At 33.1% G+C, this 26,223-nt stretch overlaps 1 protein-coding gene across 2 annotated transcripts in view; it reads right to left on the reverse strand.

The window, feature by feature from the left end:
* Nucleotides 1-7,486: 7,486 nt before the first annotated feature.
* Nucleotides 7,487-26,223, reverse strand: part of LOC138938285 (persulfide dioxygenase ETHE1, mitochondrial) — a 45,743-nt gene continuing 27,006 nt past the window's right edge. For both annotated transcript variants that reach the window (XR_011447675.1, XM_070305146.1), the window contains one exon: nt 7,487-7,540. The gene's annotated coding sequence lies outside the window, so the exon portion shown is untranslated. The remainder of the gene's footprint in view (nt 7,541-26,223) is intronic.

Below are 26,223 nucleotides of genomic sequence, written 5' to 3' on the forward strand. Positions count from 1 at the left end.
CATAAATCCCCTTGTTACAGTCACGTGTACTCAAGGATGTGCGCTCGATTTCGTATAATGCGATAAGCAGACTCGCGACAATGCGATCTTCGTATTGACGTAACATCGTTAGATCAATTCGCAAAGATAGCAAGTAGCTGGTATCGTTAATTAGCAAAGTAATTATATAAGATAGTCCGTAATTCATGGTACAACCGGCAAGAGATTGGATTCTTCATGAAAAAAAATAAATCGAAAAATAGCAGAATACAATTTTTTTCATATAGGGGTCCGTTTTTGACAAAATCGACTTTAAATATTACTTGAGTACGCGTGCACTTGATTAAGACACCATTGAGCAGATCTAGATACAAACCACTATTTATTCTTCTATTTACAGTGTCTAGCGTACTTTAACATAGGATGTAAATTAAAATGAGACACGATATTTCCTTTAAAAAATCTCCTTAAAAAAAAAAAAAAAAAAAAAAAAAAAAAAAAAAAAAAAAAAAACACCTGCAATTTCGTCTTATTTTTTTTATGAAGAATCAACTTCTTGCCGGTTGTACTATAAATTACGGACCACCCTGTATTGAATAAAATACGCGGCAGAATAAAACGAGATAATTAATTAATGATTTATGATGGCGCATATGTAAAGACTATCATAAGAGAGCGGTAAACTTATTTATAATAGCTCGTTAATAATACAATAGCAAACGAATGAATGGGATAAAAAATCACGTCGTTTGCTTTCTTTGCAAAACAGAAATACTACGCTTAAAAGTATTCTCGCTCGATTTGCTCGATCGCTTTGATGGTACGCGGACGTTTTAAGAGCTTAAACTCACTCGAGAAATAATTTCATTTAACGGAGATGTATTCGCCTATATATGGTATGTTCGTTACCTGTGAGAATCCCAGCATTTTGTTTGATTATGAAGATGATCAAAGAGACAGCCCTCCGGCACGAGAAGTGCGTCGCTCTGGAAGGGCCCCTCTGAAAGTAACAAATGGTACATATTGCAGTAGCTCGAATTCGAGAAAAGGCTCGATTAAACTAGCAAAGGCCGGGCATCGCCGGTGTTTATTCTTATTCGCTATTTCTAACCGATGATGCGATATCTCTCTTCCTCTTTCTCTTTCCCTCCCTTCCTTTCTCTCTCTGTATCTCTAAAGAAAAAATTCAATTATATCGCTACAGCAGTCAAAGTATAAATTTGTCGACGACTATTTATACATACGTGTAGATATGTTACACATGTCAAAATATATGAAATCAATACTCGCCGAATCATTCAATATGCATATACTGGGTGTCTTCTCAGAATTCTTAATTACAATTTTAATAATAGAAAGAGAAAGATTCGATGATATCGAATTAATTTATCTCAAATTAAAGTGTCAAGGTACTAATATTTTCAGATGATAAATAGTTATTTTTTGTGAGCTAAAACTTCCAGAATATAAAGCAAATAAAAAATTTTTGTTTTCTATTTAAATGCAAATAAAAACTTTGATTTTCCAGTATTTTAATTCAGGATTTAATTATGTTGCTTGAATATTAAAAAGTTTCAACATAACAACAATTTTCTCTTAACAGTTTTTCTAAAGACAAATTATATAATAATAATAAAATTTATCGGAGAATTTATATATTTTAAATATTTTTGCTTGACATTCTTTATTTAAATATGCACGCGCAAATATAATATTAAAGTAGAAGAATTATATGAAAATATACATACATTATATATATATATATATATATATATATATATATATATATATATATATATATATATATATATATATGTAGTCATATGTCTGCATTTGAGAAACATTTCAGTAAAGATGAATATAAAAAGTAAGCAACGACGGAATTTGCCGATAGTGTATTTGTCTACATGTATCGTTGCTTGCTACAGAGCTTTATAAATGCATAGAAGAATATGCAAAAGAAAGAAGTGAGCAGACAGACAGCGGAATGGAAACGCGTCTAGCGAATGACGCATCGGTACATTCACCAGGGCTGATCAATAGAGAGCTGGTCACGCAGACCCTCCGAGGGTATTAACCATTGCCTGATTTGTTCGAGTATATTTCGCATGTCATTCTTTCTCACCAAAATGTAAAAGTGTAATAAAAAGTTAAATGTAGATATATATTTTTATTTATTATTTATTTATTTTATTTAAAGAATATTTTTATTTCTATTTTATAAGTATTGTTGAAGAAAAATCATAAAACAAGACAAAAATTAAATACAATGTCAAAAATTGACAAAAAAAACTTCGAAATATTAATAATCAAGAACATAGAGGCATTAGGAGCCATTGTATGCTTTAATCATTAATTTTCTTTGCGCCCTATATACTACTACTGGCTGCTAATGTCTCTCTATTTTACTGTTCTTAATTACTAAATACAATATAAAAAAAAAATCTGATACTTTATAATCAGTTTTGCATAAAAATATTTGATAAAAAAATTAACGAAGACAATTAGATGCACATGTTAAGCGGATGCGACCATTTATATATACACTCGTGACCAATTTGCCGGAATAATGACATTTATCTGACAGAATTAGAAAATGAGAGGCATGATTTTCCACGCTTTAATAGCACACTCGAAACAGAGTAGAGTTCGAAGTTTTCCAAAATCTACGTTCGCCCCAGTTTCTATGGGCGAATAAATAATTGTCGTATCTTACGAGATTTTTCATTCAAGGAAATATATTACCGATAATATGTATATCGTGTCATTACATCTATTCACATTTTCATTTAATTATTTATTTTAATGATGTAGATATATCTAGATGTAGATTTTCAATAAGAAAAAAAAAAATCACTGTCTTTTGAGTCATTGTAAAATATGTTAAGTACACAAGTATCAGATCAAACTTTTAATGGTGGTTTCTTAAGCGAGCTTGAAGCGGATTTTTATTGAAAGTAAATTATTATCGTTCCGTAACTTTGCAGTTTCCGATATCGAATTACATTATATATTTGCAATTACTATTTTAATTAAAAATATGTCAAAATATAATTCTTTAAAATATATATATATATATAAAAAATGCAATATTCTCAATGATGAAGTAAATTGTATAAATATATCTTCTTTATACAATATTTTAATGAATCTTGTCCAATGTCTTTTTACAGATCTCATCAAAGTTTGCGTTATTTGGTTTATAAAATATTCCACAATTATGTACTCCATGCAAATTGAAGAGCTCAAGAGCAAGAACGGAATCAATTTATAATTTATAAAGTCCACTTTAATTAACATTAAGAGAGAGATTTAAGATAAATTCTATTATATTATAAACTTACCTCTCTCTTGCAGTGAATCATTCAATTGCACGGGAAAAAGGTTTATAAGGTGAAATAAAGATACCCGCTAAATTTGTCAATTGCTTTGGAAGTGAGTCATCATACAAGGAAAGAAAAAAAAAGTAAGTGCGATTTCTTGAATCCTACCGCCGCGCGATGTCACGTTCGCGATAGTTCTTTCGTTCTTGAGCGCGAATAAAATGGCTGATGAGGAAGGTAGGTGAACGGACAATCCGACAGCAGATATCGCGTTGCCCGTTACATAGCGTATTGACTCTACAAATTGAATTCTTCCAGAACAGATCGAGCGTCCTGTTAAATTTATAACTAAATCCCCGCCGTCAGAGATCGATCTATCTATTTCTCATGGCCACCGCTACCGCATTATCGATGAGTTCACGACCGATTGGTCGACTCGTCCATATCGATCACCCTCGGAACCAATATATTTTTACAATTTTAAAGCAAACCAAAGATCAAACATTATCGCAAAGTCCACCGCGAAGATTTTTACGATTATCAAACGGTTTTTTATCAAGGTGTCTACTCAAATTTTGTAAAAAGAAATCTCTGAAAATTCCTTGAACTTCCAGGTATTTTTAAGTTCAAAATTCCAAGTAAAGAGAATATTATAAAGATTTCTTTTTTTGTACAACTTTCTAAAATAAATTTTTTATTATATGAGCTTTCTAATGTTTTTCATTCATATAAAGAAAAAAACAGAGCCTCTTAAGTTTCAAGTGCTATTGTAGATTTGTAACTGTATTAAAAAAAAATTGAATAAGTTAAGCATCGTAAGATAAATATTTTTCGCTTGTGTGACATTTTCATTTTTTTATCACTGAAAATTAGAATAAGGAATATATACTGTATATTCAATATTTTGTTAAAACATTGAATATATAAACAGAGAGATAGATATATATTTATAATGTATTTTAAACGCATAATTCACTTGGCTTGCAGAATTGTTTGCAATGCGAGAGCAAAATTATTAAAGAGATAATTTTTTAAAAAATTTCCCGAATCTCGATAAAATACCGTGAGAATTCTCTGATTTTTCCAGGTACAAAAAAATCACAGAGAATTCCAGGTTTTCCATGTTTTTCCAAGTAGTAAATATCCTATTTATGTATTACATAAATATTTTTATCTCACTATCAATCAATCGATTGACTGAGATATCAATATAATAAATTTTGTAGCAAATACAAATGTATCAATTACATCATTATATTGACTTACGTCATCTCCTTTTCTCCGAGGATTTTATTTATGTCGCGGTACATTCGCGATAAATCATTACTTTATGTCAGAAACCTAGTTCAGAAACATCGTGACACTCCTGACAAGACATATGAAAATTAATGTAAGCTCCTTCTTCGGATATTTAAGACATAAAAGATTCAATCCGTTAAAATTATAAAAGTTTTAATCTTTGATGTCGCGGGAGGTATTTGTGACACTGACGTAAAAAATTTTTCGAAAAATTCTGCGATAGATAGTGTCAAATTTTCGCGCTACTTGACATAAAAATATCATCGTTATTACTCACCCAGACATCTGTAAGGTTTGACCCATCGCGAGAGTTTGCACTTGTTCCTTCCGGGCTTGCACCATCCGCCGACTCTGACGTAGTGCGACGACTCGACGATGTTGGTGATATCTCTCTTCGGGTAAGCCTGCAAAGTATCATTAACAGATGGTTCGATCAGACTGTAATCGCGCGTCTATAAAGGTAATTATCGAGCATACATGTGCACTTGGCAAACCTGTTATTACTGCGAACGAGCGCGGCAATTTATCTATTCATCTCCGTTTAAAAGACCGCAAAAAGCATCTTTATCATGTTTTGCGACGTGATATGCGCTTAATGCGCAAATTATATCTAATAGACTCGCTCGTATCTAATAGACTAGCTCTCACAGCAGATCGATAATAATTCAGAATATGATATATTGTACTTTTTATAAGTTGGATGTAGAGTTCAAAAATTAAAGATTTATTCGTTAAATTCATAAGAGTAAAGTGTATAAAAAAGTTACATATTACTCATGGAACTTGAATGAGAAAAGAACATTGAGAAATGTTATACGAGTATTTTATGTATATAATACTTGACGATTCTTTTTACGCATCAAGAAATTTAGGCGAGGCATGTCGAAATAAATAATTCACGATGCAACAATTGTCAACCTGTGCAATCTCGCGCGATAAAGTCAGCATTGGCGAAGATTAACGTTATTTTCCCGGTAAGGACGACAGGGGAGGTAACGAACCGCGTAATTCGGTGTTTTATCGAGACTGAAGCGCGTCAACGAAGGCATGAAAATTCAATTTACACGGAACCGGAAGATTATTAAACGACTTCTTAATCATGCCTGCGGGCCATCGGCTGGCGCCGATGTCAAATAACACGCCGCAAGTCTTAATTCATCAATCATCCTTCGCAGCGATCCCGATTCTTTCTCTAGACACGAATCACGATCGAAGGAGTCGCGAAGGATTTCGGAGTCTCGATCACTTGATTTTGTCTCGATAATTTAAATGCCGTCTCGAATAATTTATACGCTTTCGTATTTTCGCGACGAGAGCGAGACGGCGATTTTTATCGATCAATATATCCGGCGCGTGAAACGACAGTCATTTTTCTCCGTGCTCGTGCATAAGCAAATACGAGCACGTACGTATGTGCAAGCTGTACACGTTTATCTCTCTCTCTCTCTCTTTTATGCATATAGTGGATTGCGTGAACGTGTCGTATAAACGAGACGGAGAACGTTATTATCCGGTAATCCATAAGAGTTAGTCTTGCCTTTCACCGTGCTCTACTTGTGAAAGATCTAGAATGGAAATTGCGTGAGATATTCTCATTTTCGTTTTATCTATTTCTACAATCTTAACATATTTTTATTCTTTTTTTATCTATTTATTTTATAATGTGTTCACAATCTTTTGAAAATCTCAAAGATTTAAGGATAAAACTGAAACCGAGTATTTTTCGCGCATGTAATAACGAGAAATAAATGTTTTCAATGGAAGAGGTTGTTTCTAAGAGAGCTTGAAGTGATCTCACGAGCAAAATATTTATACGCGTTCGTATACTTTGTAGAATAGAGAAATGATGCAAAAGAGAGGAATAAAAAGTTCGATGATAGTAGAAAAATGTCAAAGATCTATTTTTAATGTCTATATATAATTCTTAATCCACTATACGTATTTAACATCGACATTATACGTGTGAAAGAATTTAATGGTTGCGTGATCTTATAGATTTTTTTTTTTCTCTCTTTTCCTTACCTTCTTACAATACTCCAGGATCTCGAGCTTATCCGTCATGCAGCTCTTCTTATCGGTCGAGGAGACCCATCGACCCTGCTCTCCCATATGCTGAGCAAGGTACACCTCGCCAGGTTCGCACAAGGTAGCGACCTTACGTAGAGGAAAGATACGGTCATTGAAGGTATGCACATTAGCTTCAAAGCGGAAAACACATTTGGCTCAGTCAACAACTTCATCAAAGTGTTTTGCTTCTCAAGAAATTATTCAACCTAATTATCGAACGAATCGATCTTTGTTTTACTTTTGCAAATAGATATTACATAAAGTCAATAAGATTTTTTATTATTACAATCATCGCGAGTTATCTGTTAAAGACAATGCTATTGTATGCGTGAATTTATAAATTATTTATTTGTAATTATTTTGTTTACAATCATTTACAAATATTTTCTAAATTTTATTCTATTAAATGTATTTAAATCTAAAGTTTTATTTAAATCTAAAATATCGTTTTTAGAAATATATACTCTCTCTCTCTCTCTCTCTCTTACATTTTTTTTATAGTAAAATAAAGTTGAAAATATAGAATAATTTATAGAAAAAATATTTGTTCTTATTATCTTATATTGTATATAAATATGTGTAATTTGTTATTGCAACATTTAATAAACTTTATAAAAGAGAAAAAAAATCTTAAATCCAATAGTCTAATTTAATATAGGAATTATTTTATTTCGTTCGAGGAAAATAAATTATATAACAAATTTGAACGGGAATTGCAAACGAAGAGCAACGATAAATTTTCGCGAGAAGATATAATTTCGCGGTGTTCCTTTTTAAATCAGAAATAAGGCTAGAGCAAACTCTCTCACGATACTCACCTGCGGCTCTGATCTTCCACCAGCTGGTGCCAATTCGAGCCTCTCTGACACCGCCTGAAACACAAAGTAAGAGAAAATATTTGAGCTGCATATAGACGGATGGAGGAAACGGGTGGTTAAAACATTTTCCGCCTCGATAAACGTGTACTTACTCGCGTGAATTCAAATCTTTGACACACAGGAAAATGTAAATAGTTTATTCGCTCTACGGAAAACTACCTGATTTAAAAAAATGCCTAGTTCGTTTAAGGAAAAAAAAAAAAAAAGTATTCGGCGAATAGAAGATGGCTAAAAAGATGCGAAAAGAGACGATTGAATTATTTCTACGACGTAACTAAAATATACAGGGTATATACTTTTTTTTCGATAATATAAGCACCTATTTCCTTTTCCTATTAAATATAAATTTACTTGTAATTAGTAACAAAGTTTATCGATTATGATATAATAAATATTTATTTATAAGATGTCGTATAATTATAAGAATGCATATATTTTATAAAGCTTTGCTTAAGCCAAATAAGGATATCCTTTACGATCAACACCGAGATTAACTTATTTTGATAATTTCTTATGGAATATAAAATAATTTTATTTTTATTTCTCATTCTAGTTTACAATATTTAATGCTAGTTTAAATTGTCCCGAATACATGATTTCTGCAAGACTAATTCAATTTTGCAGACCAATTCGTTATTTTGAAGAGGAAAACGTAACGGGAATAAATGCTGACTCGGTTAAAACGTGTTAAAGACTACGACATAAAACCCATTTCATTTCACCTGCTCGACAATAGCCTGGTAATCTCATTCAATAATTTAATGTCAACGTTCTCGAAGTAAAATCTCCGTAATGAGACGTTTTATTTCAAGTGTATATATATAACTTTCTATGATATTTTAATAATATTAATCTTTATATCTGAGCCATCACTCATTATTATATCTAATTAAAAAAAAAAAAAAAAAATCTGTTTGTAACTTTAAGAAAATTGGCAATATATTTTATATTTAAGAAAAGAAGACTAAAAAAATGTAACAACAAAGTCGATTGTTAAAATTGAGATAAAATAAGAGCGTTTAAAAGATAATAGCTTATATCATATACCATATTTATATATCATACATACATTCATTGTAACAATGACGATTGAAAAATAACGAATCTCGATCATTTTAACGACGAGGCAAGATATGTAAACATCAAGTGCGGCAAATATTTCGCGCAGACAGGAAGTCGTATCAAAGAGAGTAGCAGCGAATTACGTCGTTCCATAATACTCAACTGACTAATTATATCACTCGATAATGTCCGATAATTACGGACGATCCTCGGTTGATACGTTAACGCATCAAGGAGGCATGGCAACAATTGCGGACAGTTACGTGCTCGTTTATCGCCGTAGAGAACATATTAATTTCGTTGTATCGGGTGTTGCGATTATTTATTATCAGGCAAGCGCCTCAGCGAAACGTATATTACAAGATCATATCAAAAGGGATAATTCTGTGCTGTAACGTATAAAGATTGCAGTATCATTTTAGGCTCGGATAGTCATTATAATTATTGTATATTGAATTACGATACAAGAAAAATACGAGAAATTACACGTAATTTATTTTTGCGTTATACACATTCATAATTTTTTTACATATGTCATTATCTCCGTTCGACTTGTAAAAAGTCTTAACTATTCATAAATATCGAAATACGAATTACTTATATAATATATAAAAAAATTATTATTCTTTTAAGTTTATATATATGAGATTTCTAAGAAGACTTGTGAGATAAGCTTTCCTCCAAAAAAATAAAATAAAATATACTAGAAAATAAAATACCTATATATCTGTAACATGATCTTACGTTTATAATACGTGTTTACAATTTATGACAGATGCAATATTCAATGATTTATTGATTATTATTGAATAGAGACTCGATTAACAAGTGCTTAATGTCCAACGAAATAATTTTTTCCATACAGTTTTTTTTTTAATTTTTCTGTTTCTCTTGGATTTCCCAGATTTGTGATAATCCTGACAGTTCGACGGCATATAGTCGTCTTGTCGAAGTCACCTACATCGTCTAACCGTTCCATCGACAAGGTCGCATCTTCACCCTTGGTTGTATCAAATATCTCGTGCTGATATCGAATTTCGCAAGAAGACACGAAGAAATACGTACATCGCACACCTGCCGCCATCGACGGGCTTGTTTTGATCGTGCGACGACGGTTTCATGCGGTTGCAGAGCCGCACCTGGTAAATATCGGCATGCATCGTGCGCGCTGCAACCATAAGCGAGGTCACGCTTCGAGTATGCTCTTCGGGATTCAGGATTGACGTGTCTCGGCGAAAAATATCGGTCGCGCCCGAAATAAAAATCGCACGATTATTTTTCCATCAATTTACGATCGACAAAAGGATAAATATCGACGTTTTCAAATGTGAAAAGTAAAAAAAAAAATTAAGTGTTAATTTTTTAAGAATAAGAAAATATTTTTTAGAAATGCTCTTGTTATTTATAGATAAATGCGAGAAAAGAACAAACAAGGAAATCCATTATATTATCGCTTTATTTTATTGGGAAAAAAAAAAAAAAAAATTATAAGTATTCTTATATAACTTTTCGCTTCTCATTTTCACACATTGACCCAGTTGCACAAGTCATTTTTGTGCGGTCTTTGTGTATTTGAGAACTCTTTGGGATTTAAAAAAGAAATCTTAATGTGTAAAAAAAGTATTTTCTTTTTTCTTTTTTTTTACTATAACCTGGTGATAATCTCTGTATAGAGATAAAAAAGATTAACAAGTTATTAATACGCTATATTTAAATATAGCCATCTAATTATAGATTCTATTGTTGCGTCTCATCCAAAGATCGTATATAACATTTTGGATTGATAATTGGAAATTCTCATTACTATATAATTAGATATTCAGAACGTGCAAGGCTTTATACGACCTGTCTCTAAAACACGCGGAGTAACTATAACACATTTATACAAACTGCGTCACGGGACTAGCCGTCGCATTATTGACTGCGGTATTCGCTATGCGCGCGAACGACGCAGGCTGTTACTATCATTACGATCATTTATTATAGAGCGATACGTTCTGAAAATGCACGCGCTAACCCAATTATTGGTTCGCGATCGGCGAGCGAGGGGCGAATACGAGCGGCGTTTGCCCCGTGTTCGGCCGATAATTTCGTTTACGTTCGCAAATTGCGACGCCGCACCGGCCGGCCGGCCATCCGGTGAGACGAGGGCGTCGCGACGCCGTCGGTGCTTTGCATTTCATCGATCCACGTCGCTGTGTCAGGGGCAGATCCGCGACATGGCGCGCCATTATGTACGGAAGCGATTCGATAACCCCCGGCGTACAGGTTTACCCCGTGGCAGGGACGAACGATAAACTTCCCGTGCCTGAAGATAACGACACGAAGACTCGAATTTCAAGCTACGCCCTAGATAAAATTCGATGAATAATCGCGTCTCTCATTTTTGCTCATCGTTTATACGATCGAGCATGTAGGCATTTCTTGGGAGATTCTCAAAAAATTCGTGTATCCTTTTACGTAGCTAAACAGCCGATACAGATTTCGCTGTGATTGTATCTAAATGCAAATTTATCGATACATATTTGCATCTCTGTGAGACGAGACGTTTTTCGGGAATTTCATTATTTTAAAAGTATATAAAGTTTGTAAGTTCGTTGCATACGTTAACGATAAAATACACTGTTTATATACAGGGTGTCCCATTTTAATCTCCTCAGGCAAATATCTCAAAAACCAAGCCCGGAAGAGAAAAATGTTTCAGACGAAAGTTGTTTGATTTCGAGGGGGCCATAAGACGGTGACAATGATTTGACCTTGGAAAATTATTCGAAGGTCATGTGAAGGTCAACTTTAACATCTTAAACGGAATCCCCATTTTTTATTTAGTATTCTTGTAGCTGACATCGAGAGCTTTCCAAAACACTATAATAAAGTATTTTTTTTATTAAGTACTTTTTGAGTTATTTTATATTTTAATCTGACATATTTTGATATAAAAAAATTAAATATCTCGTAAAATATTTAGTTTTTGATAATCTTACCGTAATACTTCTATGTACAGAATAATGAGACAAATCAATTAGTATAAAAAGAAAATTGTTTTTAAGAAAATTATTTACAATGTATTTTTTTAAACAATTATTTGTTTTTTTTTACGAAATATTTTATTTTTTATATCAAAATATGTCAGATTAAAATATAAAATAACTCAAAAAGTACTTAATGAAAAAATACTTTATTATAGTGTTTTGGAAAGCTCTTGATGTCAGCTACAAGAATACTATGACCTTCAAATGATTTTCCAAGATTAAATCAATGGTACCATCTTATGGCCCCCTGGAAACCAAACAACTTTCGTGTGAAACATTTTTCTCTTCCGGGCTTGGTTTTTGAGATATTTGCCTGAGGAGATTAAAATGGGACACCCTGTATATGTATGTTTCTACACTGTTGTACACATTCGCATATTGTTCTCAAACGGAACAGCATCCGAATACATAGCAATATTTCGTTAAACACGCGAAATGATGTAAAGTAATATAACACATCAGTAATACAATTTTCATCTCTCTATAATGTTCTATAAAAAACAATATGTATCCTAGAAAAATATTTTTTATATAAATATAAATAATAAATATAAAGATATAATTTATCCATTAGACATAGTTCTCGAGCTATCATAATCTCACTTGCTGCTTCTATATATTTGAGAAAAAAACATAGGCAACTACAATACATAATCGTGTATGAATCATTGTATCAAGTCCATCTTGACGTAAGAGAGACTAGAGGAGACGTCATCGTGGTATCCCTAACAATGTGATCGCGAGGATGAGTATGTGATTCTAACTGTGAGCTGTTAGCGATGGCTTTGTGTTTCCCGGTAGATCGACACGTTGCAATAGCACTTTCAGAATACACGGTACGATCATCACCCAGATTGCAGTGGCCGACTTATCGACTAGCCGAACACGATGTGTCTGGTATATTCCGAATTGGTTGCCGCAGATACGCGCATCCTGTGGTTTACAATCGCTTTTACGGGAAATGAAGAGAGTAGTGGGACCAAAAAGCTCTCGTAACCTTGAATGTCCGTGGTATGAAATATGAACTACTCGATAAAATGACCTTTATCGTTTTATACAAAGTTGCTGTTTCGTCCGAGAATGTAATTTTTCAATTTAGATATTAAAATCTCTCAAGAATGTACGTATCATATGTCAAAACATTGACAAGAGTATGAAAATTTCGTAGACTGTTCTACTATTTCTTTTTTGAGTATCTGTATAAAACCTGAACACAATTCTCTTAACGGTTTGGAAATTATTTCAGTTTAAAGTTAGTATTGATTCTTATAGAAAATCGTGTATTGTAGCATTTATTGATAAATTTCAGGAAGAAAACATTGCCAACGAAATAAAAATTTTCTCATATATTAATAATATGAAAATTGTAATAAATATTTATGCAAAACTTGATTAAGATCCATTTACTCGTTTAAAAGTTATTTACTAAAAATTGTAGAAAAATATTATCTGTTTCTCTCTCTCTCTCTTTCTGTAAATTACTCGTTTTTTTTTTGTTTGTTTCTTGCAATTAATTTCAGGATATTCACGATCAAAAGGTTTTGTCCTAAATTAGGAAAAATATTAATTACAACTATTTTCTTTTACGAAGACATTAAAAATCATATCATTTTATGATATTTTAATTCTTTTTATATAATCTAGATTTATTTGATTTTTCAAACAGTAATATAAAATAATATAAATGTAAAGAATATATATATATATTTTTTTTTAATTTTGACAGTTTTTTGTTACTATTGTATAGCCGAAACATCCTTATTGCCTCGTCAAATGTCATTTCACGAATAATATACGTGTTTTACTTATACTTGTCAAAATCTAGATGGTACTTTTCCAATAGTTTTTTATATATATAAGATTTAACAATTGTTCGATTATATGTATATTCGCTTTTTTCTCAAAGTAATCGCTATCTCTTGCATATCATGGTTAACCGAAATAAGTTTATATTGAATTAGCCATTTATATATGTTTTGAAATCTTGACATAATTCCTAAAATTTTGCTTCTTTCTCAAAAACATTTCCAAATTTTCTGGAGCGATTCTAACATAAATGTTTCTCAACAGATGAAAAAAGTTACTTTTGTATTTTAGCATCCAGTTCGTTAGCGCATATTTTTCTTAAAGAATTTAGAGAATAGAATTTAAAAAAATTTAAATCGGGGCAACATTTTCTCCCTGAAAATCATTATTACAAAAAAATAAGATATGTCGTTATACTCATTATGTATCCATCTACATGTGGCAATATGTGGTATGGAAGATTCAATTAAAATAACATCCTGTTGCCTGAAATATCAATATTCGTGCGCTTCCCTCTCTCTCTCTCTCTTTCTCTCGAAAAAGCGACTTTCCGTTCGAAATGGTTTCCTCGTTAGCGGAAATTACTTGGCGATATCAGCGACAGAATCTCTTGGGATGTGTGCGGTCGGCGTCGTGGCTTGCTCAACACCACCTCAGAGCCGCACATTTAGGGGGTTGGCGACGTTGCGCTAACTGTAATACGGGCTAACTATTCCCACGAGGAGACGCGCGTTAAGCTGCGTGTACGCCCGAAACTTTCGCATGACTTAGTTTCAAAATACGATGAAACAATAAGAAGATATGAAAATTATACATACGATATTCAATAATTGATATACATATTTAATATTCTCGACGAGAGAAGTTTCTCATCGAGACAATTGTTCTTTACGAAAAGTGTCGAGAATAGTCCTTGAACTACGAATATTAAAAGAAGAGCAAGAGAAAGTGTATGAAACTTTATATTCATGCTAATAAATTACTCATCAACTTATTCAGAAATTTCTTTTTCCCAAATTCTTTCTTTTAATAGAACTTTGATTAAAGATATAATTGTCGAGATATTTAATAATAAAATTTTTGAAAAAGTAACATCTACCATATCTAGACATATTTGAAAAGAAAAGAAATCTTCGCACCAATTTCTCTTCAGAATTTATATATGAAAGAAAATAAACGAGAGAGAACATTCCGTACATAAAAAAAATATATATATACAAATTTTTAGTTGAAAAAAAGATTGAAACGGAAAGAAATGATTTGAATTTATAACTCGACCGTTCGTCGGAGCTTAAAAAGCAGCTCGATGCATAAACAAGGGCGTTTGATTTTTATCGCGGGACGTTCACCTCGCAGAAGCAAGCGTGCACCGAAGTTAAAGAGATTCCGTTGAATAAACAGAATCTCCTTGTTATCTCCCGGTTATTAGCGAGACGGCGGCAATCACAAGTCGCTCCACAAAGCTCTTTCCAATCTCCGGCATCGAATATTTCCTCGATGCAAAAAGTCAAAAAGCGACTTTTCGACGAGAAGGAAGAAGCCGTAGGTGCTAATGAAACGAGGAAAATATCGAGTATATAGAATTGTGCGTAAAGTGCAATTACCAACACAAGAGGAGACGAGACGAGAACGTGGTTTCTTCATGCATTTTTAGCTGTGTGCGAGAAGATCATTATTGAAGTCAATCTTTTTACAATATTCGTTATGAATCAAGCTTACTGAGATATAATAAAATGATTTATAAAAAATGCAAAATACAATACAATATATAAAAATGTGTTATAAATAAAATATAAAATATATACATTAGATAAATATTAATAATTAAGATAACGTTATCCTAAACGTATATGCATTATTTCATAGCTTTTTTAATTGATAATTAAATATATAGATTAGATTTTTAAATATATCTTCATCTATTTTTTTTTAAATAAGATAAAGAAATTCCAAAACTTTGAGATGGAATTCATCCAGATATTAATCATTATACGAACAGAGGAAAGAATATTATCTTGAAGATATTTACATATATTTTCACGAAGGAATCTATATATGTGTGATGCACCTGCCAAAGCCTATTTATAATGCCAATATCCGCTGCATTATAACGCAATTGATTTGTTTTTCTTTCATGCAAGTAAACGAGCGTTAAAAGGCCAATAAACGGCCGGGCGATACGCGACTCTAAATTTCCGGGCACGCGCCGAAGCATTTGACATTCAACTTTCACGCCGCTTAAACACCTAATTAATTGCTGCACTATTCAACGGCTTATTATTTTATTAAGCGCCACGTACGCCTACCGAGCGAATTAATTAGCGGCTGCGCTCTTAATCTCTTCACTTTTCGTATAATCTAGTTTACGTTCAATTGTACTCGCTGTTATTATATGTTCGTTATTTTTGTATGGAGCAACTTTCGTTAATACGATTCTTACGTAAATAAGAGCATAATAATAATTGTTCGTGTATTGAAATTATATCGAATACTGGGAGTTGCTCTCAATTTTTATTAATTTCTACTCACAATCAGATATACTCCCAGTGTCTTAAAGAAAACTAAAATTTTTTTTAAAGGCAAATGTTTGTCTTGTAATATTTGTTACAACGTTCTATTTTTTTTATATAAATAATGCTTATTATTCTGCCTGAGAATTAATCGGCGGTAAAAACTTTCATTTAAAGTAGACTTCTTTCGAAAAATAAAGAAGATTTTAAACTATCATTATATATATATATCTATTTATTATATTATTAGATATATTCATTTATTATATTATTTATTATACTTATATTTTTCTTCTTTTCTTCAATTTCAAAATACACATTCCAACTTTTCAATATTTCACAATATATTTTCACAATAATTTTTTAAAATATTACAAAAAATTTTAAAAAGATTTTAATCCAAACTGTAATTCGATGATGTGCCAGATTTAGTTGCTTCATTTTCACATATACCATTATTATTGTTTTTAGAATGTGTTATAATATCTAAATGCGGATGGAAAGTAAACATCGCTATGTTAACAAAGAGATATAATTTCATAACATTGGAATAAAAATGAATATTCTTCGTGAAAGGTAAATAGAATAGAATTCATCGATCTGGTCAATTTTATTTCACACGAATTCGGCATTAGGTTGAACAAATACGAGAAACAATAGTTCTTGAACGATGTGCAAATATCGAGATTAATTACACCTATACAAAATCGAGCATTTAATTAATGTTTTTATTTTATCGTCATGTTACGTGAATTATATGTCAGAAATAATATATTGATATCTTAGAATTTATATATGTGATCGTGATTTAAGGATTGAAGGATCCGTAAATATAAAAATTTTAAAGAGAGTTTGGAAGCTTTAAGGTGCTTGTAGATTCGAAAAACTGGAAGTTGGGGAGGATTTAAACTCCAAAAACTTGAGAAAAATTCAAGGATTTGAAACTTTATGGTTTCTAAAACTGAGAGAGAGAGAGAGAGAGAGAGAGAGAGATATTTCTAAAGATTTTATAACTTCTTTGTGATTTGTGGATCTCCATATGTTTCAAGATTTTAAGATCAGAAAATTCAAAAGTAATCCTTTTTTTTTTATTTCTGATCAGTATAACCCAAATTATGAAATTCCCCGTTAAACTCACATAGTTTTTGATTAATTAGTTTCTTGTATTATGAAATAATCTTCACCCGAATAATTCCTATAATTACACTGAGAACAGCTTGTAATCGTATATTATGCAATTTCTCCATAATTAAATCTACCAAACCATCTAAACATATCGTTAAAATTTACGAAACTGTCAGGTACACACGTGAAGAGAGTTTTCTCTCTGCGCATTTCAATATTATCCTATTTTAAATAATCTCAGCGACGACAAGCGCATATCATCTCGAGGAGCAACGTGGTTCCAGAATAGACTAACGATTAATTCAATTTCTGCCGAGTTGTGTGCGCCGCGCCGGGTGAAATTAATTTTCTAAAATTAAAACTCATCTCACAGATGCTTGACAAGCTAGTGGCGATTTTCTCTGATGCGCCCGCGGTTTTAATATTCACTTACTCACCGTTCGTGACGAGAGGTCAAAAGCACGGTGCAGAGCGTGGGCGTGTGTTCACGATCCTTGTACGCCTCACCATCATTCATAATCGTCATCCCTATCGAGGGTTCGCAAATTTCAAAATCATCAATCGCCGCAAGGATAAAATCTGATTCGCAATTGAATAAAATTTTTCGATTAATAAAGCAAAGCTTTCCAATATTCGCGACATAAAATCTACTTTAGACCATGTTTCTTATAATAATTTACTTTCCCGATAACTCTGTATATTCCAAAGTTGTTCAAAATATATTTTTAAAATCTTTTTAAAATATATTTTTCTTTTTTAACGCCGATTTCTGAATAATTTGGGAACCACTGATCTATACGGTGTGCTCACCGCGGACGACATGTACAAGGCACACCCTTGCACATAGAAAGACACAGAGGCGTGCGCACGTGGTACAGTAGTGGTTATCGGCACCCGCTCGACGAACGGGTTGCTTCGCTCGAGCGGACCGCGTTATTAAATCAACCAACCCTCTTGTCGTGCAACCCCCCGGCCGACCGTGCGGAATTGCGAGCGAATCATCCTCCACTCGGAACCTTTACCTCAACAGAGAGAGAGAGAGAGAGAGAGAGAAAGCGCCCTATTTTTAATACCTCAATAATCGCTGGCAAGCCATTTCAACCTTCATTTCGTCAGCAATATTTTGCAAGAAGATTTTGTCGTTCCCAGGAAACGTATAATGCGCGTCGTGCAAACGCGCAGAATGTGAGATCGATTTGTTTCATTTTTTATTCATTACTTTGAAACATTCACGGACAAAATATTACGTTCCACTTATTGTAATACCGTAGAATTGGCGGAAAACACACAATCGTTATTGCACGTGAAATATACGGACGATGTTTGTTATATGTACAGGGGCACTTGAATAATTTTCGTGCTATTGGAATATTTAGGCTATCGAATTATGAAAAGTTTTTCGTGAATTCGTAAGCCCTAGTGGCAAAAATAAATAATTTAACATTACTCGTTATTCTATTCACAGAGAATTTATTTCGAAATAAAATTTTTAAGCTGAAACTTTCGTTAAATGAAAAAAAGTGACAAAGCGTATTTAGTCGAACAGTAATGAATATAAAATTGTATTCTCGTTGGCTAGTCTGAGAATATAAAAGACCGAAACACGCAAGAGAGATGATCCACTTGAATTATTCATTGTAAATTTTAAACGTACATGAAAAACTTTTTATTCTCTATAACCAAAAGAATATATTTCAATATCCTTTAAATAAATATATACTATAATTATATATTTTCTAACTATATATATAATTTAAATTTAAATTATACTTTAATGTCTTCGCCCCCCTTAGATTTTTTAAATAACTAATTTTTCGACTTAAATGCTTTAAAAACTACATCCTATTAATCGAAGAATCCGTAGATAAAAGAAGATGCGAGAGACACTTGGAAATGATTGTAACTTAAAAGTCTTGAATTACGCGGAGAACTTTCAACCTGTGTTAATTCAATATCGTACCTACGTGGAACATGCTCGCGAATTAGCTGTCACTCTGTACGCGAGTGCAACGAGAGACGCGATCGCCAAGTAACACAGGTAACATTCCTCCAAGTATCGCAGGGAGAAATTTCTTCGCTAATATATCTGCGATGTCTAACCACTTCATCGACTCACTAGCAGCGCAGGATCGCGGCGTCGATCGATAGCGTCTTATTTTTAGTCCCGGCGTGTCGCGATGGAACCGTTTCGTGCTTCCCGCGGTGATGTTTTTCCATCCGGCTTTCACGGGGACGATACCGGACGGGACGCAAACGGGACGTTGCGCAGGATTATTAAAAAACGTGTGCGGAATGCGAGGCAAGTAGCCATGGAAAGCTTCCGGCGTGTCCGTTCAATTGATGTAACACGAATTTCTTACCCCTCGCGTCAAAACCGACCCCACGATCGTGATGGCTGGTCACCGCCCGTCCGTAAAATCGATAATCCTCCTCCTTTCGTAGCAAGCTACGGGGGGTGACTAATAAATTAACCCGCAGAGCGGGAACAGAGCTGATGTCTCGTCTCTCGGCCTTTAAAATATCTTTCTCGCCGACGATATGTGAGGTAACTTATTCGTGTATACATTCATATTTTTATTCACTCGCGTCATTGATCGATAAAAAAGAAAATGTATAATCATTCGATACGTAGGAATTATTCAACAAAGTTATTTTAAATAATCGCCACAGCTTCGAATATAATAGAGATTCTGTGAATAAGTTCTTTTTATTATGCGTATATTATTTATCAGTAATATCGTATATAACACGCGGTTATATAAATAAATTTCATAGATAAATTTCAATTAATCTTAATCGAGTTTTATAGTTTCGTTAAACAAAAGAAGCATGTAGTTTCGTAAAAACAATTTGTATCCTTAATAACTTTGAATAATTTTAAAAGAGATATCGTCTTTAAACCGGGTTTATTTTTCAAAACCATCCGCTTGAAATATTTCTTGGCTTTCTAAGATTCGAGGGAGATGTTTCGGCGTATCACATTTATAACACTTAATATGTCGCGGGGATTCGAATTGCAGATTCTCGTAAATTTTAAAGTCGAAACATAAATATATTTTTCAGGAGCAACTGATACGGTTACCGATGAGATTCGAGGATTTACGCGAGTCCACGTAAATGATGGCAGGCGAGCGGCAATAATCTAATAGCGATATATATCTGGTGTGTCGCAGACAGAGCCGAATCGCGTACGGACGAAATCCCCTCTCAGACATAAGCTGACGTCAAAGGACTCTCGTCTATTTTTTAACCTTTAGAGAACGGCCATTTCTCGCCGGTCTTTTTCTTACCGCGCTTTCTTTCACCGTTACTTTCCTCGCAACACAGGGATCTCTATCGCGGACTTGGATTTTTCCACGACGACCGAAAAAAGAAAGAGGAGAAAAAAAAACAGAAAAGAAGAAACGCGCCACACGACCCACTTCCCCGAAGAATACGCCTCGGCGGGGTCAAACACCTCGTCGTGGCTGCACCGCGTGCACTTCGAGATTTTCGCGACCGGTAATCACTGCGGTTATTAACCCTGCGGTGATCGATGATCTCCTAGGATCTAGGACGACAATAATCCTTTTCCATCAGAGCAGTCTTTAAATATAAAAATAGAAAAAAAAGATATTCATATACTCAATTTCTTAAGTACAGTTTTCATATAGCGAGACTGTATTATAAAGAGGAAGTCTTGCATCAATGCTTATGTCACGATTGTATTGCTATTGAAGATGTAAAACGTTTACTTTATCGAGTTAAGCGTTCTGTTCGTGGAAAGAATAACAATGATAAAAAATACCAAGAAGATCGAATATAATTCAATTTATCACAGAGAGATACGAATCCGTACCCTCATTTATTTTACACCGTCTAATAGCAAAAGGGAGAAGCGAAGTACAATTTCGATTATTTAAGGAAAATTCTTTGGAGAAAACAAAATTTCTCTCTTTCTCTGTCTATATATTTGTCTACATATATATCTTTTCTTTTTAGTTTTTTTTCTGGAAAATTCTGTCTAATTAAAAAAAAAAAAAAAAAAAAAAAGTTGGATATGAACCAATTTTTGTATAAAATCCATTATATAAAAACATAAATTATCCCGAATTACAAGTAGAAAAATTTTCCTTCAAAAATTGAAAATATTGAAAAATATAAATTTCCGATGACAGAGTAATATATATAAAATCCGAGAAACATACAGCTTCAATAGAAATTTGAATATATGTGTACGAATAGTAGATCTAAATATAAATAATAGTACTAAAAAGACATAAAAGTTATAAAACGTCCAGTAACTTAACTATATACATATATTCATTTAATAAAATTATCTGCTCAAAAATATGAATTTCCAGAACACTTAAGAAAGGTAGCACGTTTTTTACTACAATCTATGCGCCGCTAAAGAGATCAATGATATTATTATTACACCATATCACAGAGTTTACACAGCGTTGCTGACGGAGTTCAGTGTAGGTGTGCCGATCATCGATGACCCTCATGACGTATTAATAGGCGTTGCCGCGCGCGCGTTTTCCTCATGACGTAACGAGCGAGCGTTATAAAAAGTCGACACCGTTGATCTATCTCAAAGAACACGTCGGCTGATGTTGCTCTGAGAAGGATGCCAGCTAGTCAAAGATCATGACATGAATCTACAATATGATGCAACTGCGTATCAAGCCACACCTATGCTGCACTTTTGCATTGCGTCGACGTACGTGCGTTTCGCGAGCGAATTCTATTTTATAACGCACTAGTTTTATTTTATATAAAATTTTTTACTGTCTTTAATTATTATATATTAATATTTTAAATTAGGATAATATAAATATAGTTTTGAAAAAACATATAATACAGTCAAAAGTAAAGAATTTTTTTTTTCATCGCAACTAAAACCCGATTTTCAATTATAATCTTCCTATAACTCTGCATATTTTTAATTATTATTTGCTGCATAAGTTTGATGCGCATGCAATTTTCTATAGAAAATAACTTTCACATACATCTAGATGTGCAATATAGATTGTATACACACGTGCTGTTTGTATGACAAGCTATAGAAACAGTCGGTCATAATTTCATCTGTCATAGCACATGCTCTAGTTATGTATCGATTATAACTGGTATAGTATCATACATTTCGTATCGAATAAACTGCAGTTGTTGGTTACAATTGTTGTGATTGCAAATAATTAAAAAGTAAAATTGTTTACTGAAGAATAATCGTAATTGTATTCGTTCTCTCTATCCAAAAATTATATGTCATTCTATTGTCAAACAATTAGCATGTTTTTCATAATGATGCTTAGAAATATAATAATATTACAATTAGATAAATATATTAGGGGAGATACTTTTGTAGACGTATCAATAATTATAATAATTAAATATCTAATAAAATATAAATAATTCAAGATTGAGCTAATCAAGTGACAGCAAGATAAAAGAGCAATCTTGCTCTAAATATCCGATGGCATCTTGTTCCCTAAGGCACAATTTGCCACGTTGATGTCGGCAACGCTTCGCAATGAATTATAAAGGCACAGTATGCGATAATTACAGTAACGTTGTCTTAATGGCATAATAATGTAGTGCGGAAAAAGGAGACAATCGCATATCACCCCTATTCCTCTTTCGCAACTTTGAACCCGCAACATGCCAACTGCATACCGGAAAGAAGGAAGTTTGCGATTTTCTTTCTCGTTCGACCTTTGACGGAAAAGGTCGAAGGGAGAAAAATACTGTCAGTTTGAAGGACTCCTTCTAACTCCGTGATATGTGCGTCGAGTAAAAAAAATTACACGAAACGCCGTCATATATAAGTTTAGATATAATTTTTAGTAAAAAAAAATATTATATAGAGGATGTTAAAAAAAAAACTTTATATTTTAGCATCACGATTAACTTACATCATGATTGGCTTCTACGTGTCGCATGCGATGTAAAAAGAAGATAATCTGTCGAAAATCTTTATTTCGATATTTACAAAAAAATGTTCCACATGTCCCCCTTCCATTTCCATACACGTTTGGCATCTTGCGAATCGCAAAGATCCGCAATGGCCGGTTCGTGACAACTGACTGATTGCCGATGAAATCTTTTGTTATGAAGTATGGTATGTATGGAAAATGAACGAGAACATTCAGAACGCGGTTTATAAACACTGAGATAAACATCGCATGCGACAGATAGAAGCCAATAAAACAATTAAAATACTAACATACAAAAATGTTTATATCTCAGAAACGGTTCGACCTATATTTACCAAGGTTTTTTTTTTTACTCAATATGGTGTATCCTATCTATCATATAAATATTGAATAGTTTTTTTTAATAGCCTGTATATATATATATATATATATATATATATATATATATATCCGATTATTTTGATAAAAGTATAAAACTTTAAAGTACTGTGATACGCGGCGTTCGCGATGAAAAGAATGACGCTATTTCTCACAGCGCTAGACCGGTGGCAAGATTAACATTCGCGATTTTCGCTCACCGAGCAAGGCAAATGATTCTCATTAACATGATTCTTCGGTAAACAATAGCCGCGACATCGTGAAAAACTGTGATTATGCGATGTTTTATATAAGATACTATCTAAGTGGATTTGCTTAATGCATTTACGACAAATCTGGCCGCAGAGAAAGCCTTGTAAAGCTTTCAATGCACGCAATATTCCGATGCGCATGTGACAAACTTTTGAGCCAAACATGAAAAATAGGCAGATATTGTAAAATAGAGAAACAGAATAACACAGAAAACAGAAAATAACGTAGAAAATATAAAGATAATTTTATTTTTATAAAAATAAAAGGAATGAAGATATAAAGAGAAGTGATAGAAACGAAAAAAGAAGAAAAAATATAGAAAATAATATGTAGAAAGATGATATAAAAGAAATGAGAATAGAGACACCTGATGTAAAAAATTATAAAAGATTACGTAAAGAAATTAGAAAGAGAAATATAGAAAGCAGGGAGCAGAAAGGAGGTGAAAGTAATTACTTACAACACAACATAGTATTTAGTTTCATGAATAAATTATAGTTCTCTTTCGTATAGTTTAAGGAAATTAGCATATAACAACACTGTTACTCTTGAGTATAATCAGGTTGAAAGGAGCAAGACGTAATATGTAAATTATTCAATAGGCACTAAACCAATTAAACCAATTCAACTAATTAAATTCAATTCGATATTGAGAATTAAATATCATTAAATATTATTACACGTTACTTTATATTTTTTAATTAATTCTGCGATTAGATTTCAAATCACGGTCAGCCTACAATTATCGGAATCGATCTCAAGAACGAATATAAATATCTGATTTAATATAAAATTGAGAGAGAAAAAAAAAACGTATCGAAAAATTATTCACGGACACGATATCAATTCTTAAAGATTCGGCAGGAAATTAAATCTGACTAACGAAGTATAATTGGATCAATTTGAAATGATTGTCAAGTTGAAGTCGATAGTTCAACCTAAAAGAATCGAATTGCCGACTTTATCAGTACAGTCTCATAAGAGACATAAATTAACATCGATAAATTAGTAAACAGTTATTTAAAAAAAAAAGCAATATAAAATAAAATAAAAAAAAATAAATTGATAAAACGAGATTTTCTCGAATCTTTGTCTGCCTCATGAGCTTTTCTTAGAATACCGAGACTTTTCGCTTCGCGACGAATAAGGGAATCAAATTGATGACTTTTATGTGCCTCAAATTTTAATCAATCCGAGAGTCCATCTCTCGGTGGGCAATATTGATTCGACTCTTTTAAATAAACGATAGGCCATCATTTCGACTTACAGAACTGGCTCACCGTTTCAACGATTTATTAAAGCAGCTTCGTTAATAGCCTTAAAGAATTAGCCGGCGACAGCTAACCGGGTTGCGCTCGTAGTCCGCGAATGGTGTCCAAGCCGACAAGACTACGGACGAGAGACGTTAAAGGGGTTAAGCAAACTTCGTCGGACAGATAACGGTGATGCACGCCCGTCGACGCATTACAGCATGCGCGGATGCATCTTGAAATCCACTTAAAAGCGCGCGTGCCGAAATCGGGCGAAAATATTTCAGCGTCCGTTTAGGGATTCAAGAAAGTTACGCGACGAAAATCGCGGTACTGGCCGCGAACCCAGTCGTATTTATCATCGCCGACTGATGTCGACACGATTCTATACATCATCCTTTCACTGTACCTTTGGATGCACCGTTGAATCTTTCGCATTTACGAATTGCATTTTCCGCGACTTCGCTAACGCAGCTTCTTGCATTCTAGACATTTTTGTCACGATCGTCGAAATCATTCATCGACGATGTGCAAAATGGATCTGTTCATGAAATGAATTTTATTTCCGTGTTCTTTGTTGAGAAAGTATTTTAATTCAATTCGATTAAATCTGAAAAAAAAAAACTTGAAAAAAATAGTTGCAATATATATATTTATTCAAGCGATCCAATTATATTAACCGCCTATATTAATAATTCCAATAATTTCATAATTTCGCGAAAATATGAATGTATTAAAATTTAAATAATAAAAGGCGAATTATAAATAAATTCGTACTAAATATCATATTTATATATAGAATATACAGAAAATATATATGAATATATATCACACCACATCAATACTTGTTAAAGAATCCATTGTTAAAATTTCCGACGCGGTATGAACTACAATAGCTCCCATTTTCACGATGTATGACATAAAGAAGCACGTCCATAAATTTTCAATGTACATAAAGCCGGAAAATTACCGTTCGTACGCAATCTTCTCTTGTTAGCGAGAGTTTTGCATACATGTCAGATACGTTATGTTAAGAAATCTCGATATCAGCAAAGGAACTTCTTCTTGGCGATCGTAATGTCAATTACGATCGGACTCTCCTTTCGGCTTTTACCAAGTGTTACAAAAGAGAAAATATCCCATTTAACAAAATGACGGGGGCGCGTCGCTCGTATATAGCGAAATCATAAATAATGCTCTCGAACCGCGAAATATATTTTTTTTCCCGTAATCTGATTCGCGCGCGATTGATCGCACGCGCAACGGATTCGATCAAAGAAAACGTCGATGTTATTAAAAGCTATTCCAGCCGGCTTGAAAAACTCGTTGCGGCACGTTTAA

Source organism: Polyergus mexicanus, unplaced genomic scaffold, assembly GCF_030449975.1.
Source record: "Polyergus mexicanus isolate NDT 795.1 unplaced genomic scaffold, iyPolMexi1.0 SCAF_12, whole genome shotgun sequence".
In the NCBI taxonomy this organism is placed as follows: Eukaryota; Metazoa; Arthropoda; class Insecta; order Hymenoptera; family Formicidae; genus Polyergus; species Polyergus mexicanus.